Source organism: Carassius carassius, chromosome 13 (genome assembly GCF_963082965.1).
Source record: "Carassius carassius chromosome 13, fCarCar2.1, whole genome shotgun sequence".
In the NCBI taxonomy this organism is placed as follows: domain Eukaryota; kingdom Metazoa; phylum Chordata; class Actinopteri; order Cypriniformes; family Cyprinidae; genus Carassius; species Carassius carassius.
Window position 1 is genome coordinate 20,566,437 of NC_081767.1, and position 6,000 is coordinate 20,572,436.

Sequence of the window (6,000 nt, forward strand, 5' to 3'; positions counted from 1 at the left end):
TTACTGGTGTTGATATTGTAGTTGTTGGATAACTTGCATGTCAAACTATTCTTAATAAGTGCCTCAGCTTGATCATAAATCATCAGTAATGTTTAAATCCTGTTCTGATGTTTCAGGGACTGATGAACACACTTGGTCTCATACACTGAAACCCTACTCACTGGAAACCATAATTCAGTAAGTATATAAATTAAAATTAATCTTAACTACACACACTCTTTACATGTATTTATGTTAGGATCCTCACTGATTTATGCTGTTTTTTTTTTATTATAATATTAATTTCCAGGTATTTCCAGTTGCTATTTTGTCAGTTGCAAAGTGCTTAATGGCAAATAACTTTTGAAGTAGTATAATAGAGCTTAAAGCAACACCAAAAGGGAATTTCTTAAGACGTTTTTACAATAATGTCAGGAAAATGAACTTCAGGAGCTTCAGTTCAGTAACTGTATGTGCAGATGAGGACTTTAAATTTGGGTATCAAAAATGAGTGAAAAACAGTGGAAATCTAAAATTTACCCCAGGGATAAAGTAATACATATTGTAAAATTAAACTTGTTGTAAATATGTTGGTATGATATGTTATGTGATATGCTGCTAGATTTTCAAATAACTGTAATATAAATTCCCGGTTATGAGTGTAATATATTTGTGTCAGGGAAATTCCTAATATGGACAACAGCGTCGCTTTCGCTTTATTTTCACAGACACCAGTGGTGGACAGTAACGGAGTAGCTTTACTTCGTTACTGTACTTAAGTACATTTTTCAAGTATCTGTACTTTACTGGAGTAGTTTTATTTTGAGTAACTTTTACTTTTACTTCACTACATTCCAAACCATAAGTTACTCCCTATAATATATCACGTGCTCCGACACGCAGAAGCGGTGTCTGATTCATCATAAACGAACTGAGTCTTTTTTAAAATAAACTTAAAACGGATCGCAAATCGCACCAAACGATTCGTTTACGAATTAGAATGATCCGATTGCAGCCTACTGTCTATGGATTGCAGCTGTTCTGGAGTCGACCACTCACTGATTCAAATGAACCGTTTAGTGTGAGTCTACAGAAGTAAGAACCGGGTGATCTTGTGAGCGCGCGTGCTACTGATGTTGATAAAAGTTACTAATGTTGAAATTTTGGATTAATTATTGTAACTGAAAAATCATATTTAGGTCAAAATTGTCAGTTGTTTGGGAACTAATTCCTTTGTAAAGAGTGATCTATTTAAGCCCACTGAAATGCTCGAGTGCAGACGATGCAGACACATCAATTTTAGGTAAAAAAAAAAAAAAAAAAAAATAAATAAAAAAACAAATTAAAATAACACAGATTAAATACAATAACCAGTGCTTTAAGTGGGCCGGTATGCACCGGCACTCAGTACCGCCACTTCCAAATATAGCTCTTGAGCATACCGCTACCTCTCTGTGAGCCTACAACGTGCTTTTAGCGTGCCGGTACAGTTCGGGCAGTCCCGAAATCTAAACTGTTGTCCCGAATGCCGAATCTGGCCCTAATTGTCCCTAAAAATTATACTAAAGCAAAATCTTGAGTAGTTATTGTCTGATAAACATTAAAAACTGTCTGCGGAGGTTGAGTTGTCCTGCAACCAGCCTCCGCCGGCTGCTCATTGGCTGCAGCATCTTTTTTCTAAGTTAAAAAAAAATACCATAGGCGGCTAGGCACGAATTTAGATATTAATTGATCTAATTAATCTATATGCACAAAGACAATACGACCTTTTTGTCCCCTTTTTGTTTTAAAACTTGATGAAGAGAGCACAAGTTGCTGCAGCTGCGAGGAGGACAGTGATGCACGCTAGAGGAGTGACAGTTCGCAGCAGCACTGTGTACAAAAAATACTTTGCTACACAATTATTTCGTTATTTTCGTTTAAGCTTATTAGCGTTAGATTACAGAAAGGTCTGATTTACGCACTGTTACAATAGTCTTTTTTTTTTTTTTTACAATGTCATTTGAGTTAATGATTTTAATGTTGTTGTTTCTTGTGGCAGACTAAAGAGTAATGACAGACGGTTGATCTTTGAATAAAAATAGTGTTTAGTTAATGTTTGAAATTCATTATCTTTTATTATAGGCTACGAAGTCTAATATCATAAGCCCCCCATCCCGTCACCCAAGACCGCAGAACACCCCCCCCGTCCCGAATATATATATGTGTGTGCTTCTGTGTATATTTCTATAATGTATTTGTATTCATTTATTACAATAAATTACTTTATATCCTTACATAAAATCAGGCTGTCATTTTGTTCACAGATGTAGCTGTTGTTATTCTGAGGTAGAAAATGAAAAGCTAAATTTATATTTAGTAAAGGATTTACAAGCTGTCAACGAAGGCGTGATCTGCGAACAGCTGACGACGCCTGCTTTGAATTGTTAATTCAAACGATGTAAAAACGCGAAAGCGGTAAGAATAACGAAAAACATCACAGATGTTCGCTCAGTAGATTGGGCTCTTTAAATTTATGTAAATTTACGTCATTTGTTGTGACGGCGTATGTCACATGACAATGTCAACATGGCGGATGTAGTACGTCCGAATTCCATTCATACTACCCACATTCATACTATATAGAACGTACTTTTCTAACGGTCGAGTAGTATGTTTAAATTCAAATGTAGTACGCAGTATGCGATTTTGGACGCAGCCTCGGTCTTGCTTTATGCTTGAAGGGGGTTTCGTCATGTAACTTTATATTGTGTTTCACTTTGTCTGTTTGACCCACATCCATGTCGTGCAATGCAAATACTTCGGGCATGGCAAACAGTTTCTGAGTGATTCTCTTCCTCCACTCCTCTGGTAGACAGGAATCTGCAAAGTCAAAACAGTGCTCTTTGTCAGATTTTGCATAGACACTGGACATGGAGCAAACAGATTTTGCGACGTTTTGTGACATTACTTTTTGCAAAGCATGAATGTCTGCAATCACGCCAATCACGCTCTTGACAGGGATGATAATGCCATGATCTGTTTCATTCTTTAGTACCACTGGAACCTTTACACTCACCACTCCTTCCAGAACGATATTTTGACCAGGAACGGCAGTAGGAGTAAAATCAGGGAGCCTAACGATTCCTATGCTGCTGTTTACTTTCTGCTGGCATCTGTGTTCGATGGTCTGAATCACGGCTCTGTAGCCAAATGAAACAGCTTGACAAACTGAATGGTTGGTTTCAAGGTACTGGTCATATGCAAGATCCAAAGTGTTTGTGCCTATTAGCACCTTTGGCTGAGCAGTGCCACCAGTTTCTGGTATCACCAAAGCAGACCCAAGGAAGTCTCTGGGGAATGCGACCTTGACATAACCCAGGTAGGGTACTGCTTGACCGTTTGCTGCTTCTATCTCCAGCAGGTTATCCAAAGAAGTTATACTTAATCCAGGCAAATTTTGCTCATAAAAAGACTGGGAAATGGTTGTCACTTGAGACCCTGTGTCGAGTAGACAAGGACAAGGGTTCCCTTCGATGTTCACTTGAGAAGTGCACTTTCTGCCGATTAATCCTTTGGTTAGGCCAACTGGATGCCATTTTCCATGTGACTTCAAATCGCTCATATTCACTGACTTTTTGAGACTAGTTTGACAAGTGACAGTCCTCGTACATCTTGCTACAAGGACTGTACAGTGTTTAAAGCTCCTGAGGCACTTGGACTATATTAACTATCCCATAGGGCTTGGCACTCTTTAAATTGCTTTCTTCTTATCGGTCACTAGAAACAGGTTTGGATCATTCTCCAATATTGAAGCAACATGCCCATCCTCACCACATTGGATCGTTCTTTGGCTCTGCGTTCTTTTAAACTCTGAGCTTTGTCATCTGACTCTGGAGCTCTGTGACTTGTTGCTTCAGCTCAAGAACAGGATCAGTCGAAGGCAAAACACTTCTTCCAGTCTGTTTAGTCTTTTGCTTAGCAAGCTAATTCTGGAGTTTGGCAACTTGTTTTTTTAATTCAGCGACCTTAGCTTCTTCTGACATTTCGTTTTGATCTAGATCAAGAGGATTAGCAGTGACAATCCTCTTCTAGTTCATGCATTTATGACCTGTAGACTGGACTATTGTAATGCACTTCTAGGTGGTTGTCCAGCATCTTCAATAAACAAGCTACAGGTAGTCCAAAATGCAGCAGCTAGAGTCCTTACCAGGTCAAGAAAATATGATCATATTACCCCAATTTTACAGTCTCTGCACTGGCTACCTATTAAGTTCCGTATCAGTTACAAATTATCATTACTTACCTATAAGGCCCTAAGGGGTTGCTAATGATGTCTCTATTTGTTTCTATGTTTTGCCACGGTATTTACATCCCGTGGTAACTAGGATTTACACAAGCTCCAGTCTGGATCCAGAACACCTGAGAAGAGATGATGCTGACTCTCAGAGAACCTCAGATGATGCTAGCCCTGAATCAACAAACAGAACTAACAAATATTGCTACAAGTGTGACTGCATCAAATAATAATTATTAATAATATCAATAATGTTCATCGTCTGGCTGACTATGTCTTGTATTAATTTTTCTAAAAATCCTGTCATACGTGCACAAACTGACAGTCACCACTTATAAGCTATTACTAAATATTGTAGAAACATAATTTTCTGTAAAGTTGCTTTGTAACGATTTGTATTGTAAAAAGCGCTATACAAATAAACTTGAATTGAATAATATGGGAACTGGCTTTTTGTCTCTGTGAGCTTAGGTGCTGTCTCAAGTAGCTTTCTTTGGAAAAGTGTTTGTTCTCCTGTGCAACTGTAAGAGTAGCTTCATCAGCAGGAATACCACCTCTTTCCATCACCTTGAGAAGGTTAGTGTGCAACCGTTGCAAGTACAAAGAAGGCTTTTCACCTGTGTTTTGCAGTGTATTCAGAAACTTAGCGAAAAGGTCATCACCATCCTCTACGGTATCGAAAGCGGAGTCCAGGATATCAAGGTAAGCAGCAGGTAGGGCTTTTGAACTTAACTGCTTGACAATTTCAGTTGTATTGGACGACTCAAGATCCTTTGAATAAGTTAGATTGTCAGCAACGCACTTGAGTGTAGCTGCTCATTCAAGAGATCATCAAAAGATCTGCCACTGAGCTTTGCTATTCTCTTCAGTTCTGCAAAGTAAAGGTTTGTTGCATTCTCAGTTACTGCTGCTGTATAGACACTTGACAGACTTCTTATGAGGTAAGCAATGTTGTGTGGGCTCTTGAAAGTGTAAGGCAACAAGGGTTTAAGAGCCACTAATGCAGAACAACTGTTGTACTCTGCTATGACTTCCTCTATGGTAAGGCGATTTGGGATCATCTATGGAAAGGTGTCTATGGATATGACCATACTTGTTTAGAAAATTAGTCAAGTCTTCATCAAGTTCTGTGTTTGTGAGTCCACTAATTATAACAGAATTTTCAATTATGATGTTTTCAAGCTCAACTACCTCAATATTGACACTATTTGCACTACTTCAAATATTAAAGTTATCCTTCTGGTCTCTTGTGTCTTTAAATTTTTTTTTTTTTTTGAGAAGCTCCTGGCTGGCTCCCCACTAACTGTAACCTGTAGCGCTTTGTAGTGCACCGTAGCTACTCTCTTTCTGTATGTATCATCAGTATGTCAGGATACATGCTATGGACCATTTAGCATTTTATATTTGCCTTTTTATCTACTTAGATTCACTCGTGATCTTTGAAACTCGTGCTTTTATTATATCAAGATATATTATATCTTATTATATATCATTTAATTATTTTAAATGTTCATTACACAGCAGAACGACTTTTGCAGCACATTGTTACCTATTTCAGCATTTTGAATGAGAATATAATTATTACAAATTATATTTATTTTTCTTATCAGCTCAATTTTGACATGAGTTACATGTAGCCTACAGAACTAGACTGAGAGACCATTTAAAGGCCTTTGCAGGTGTATTGAGTTAATTAGCTGATTAGAGTGTGACACCAGGTGTGTTCAATATTGTTTATTTAAAAA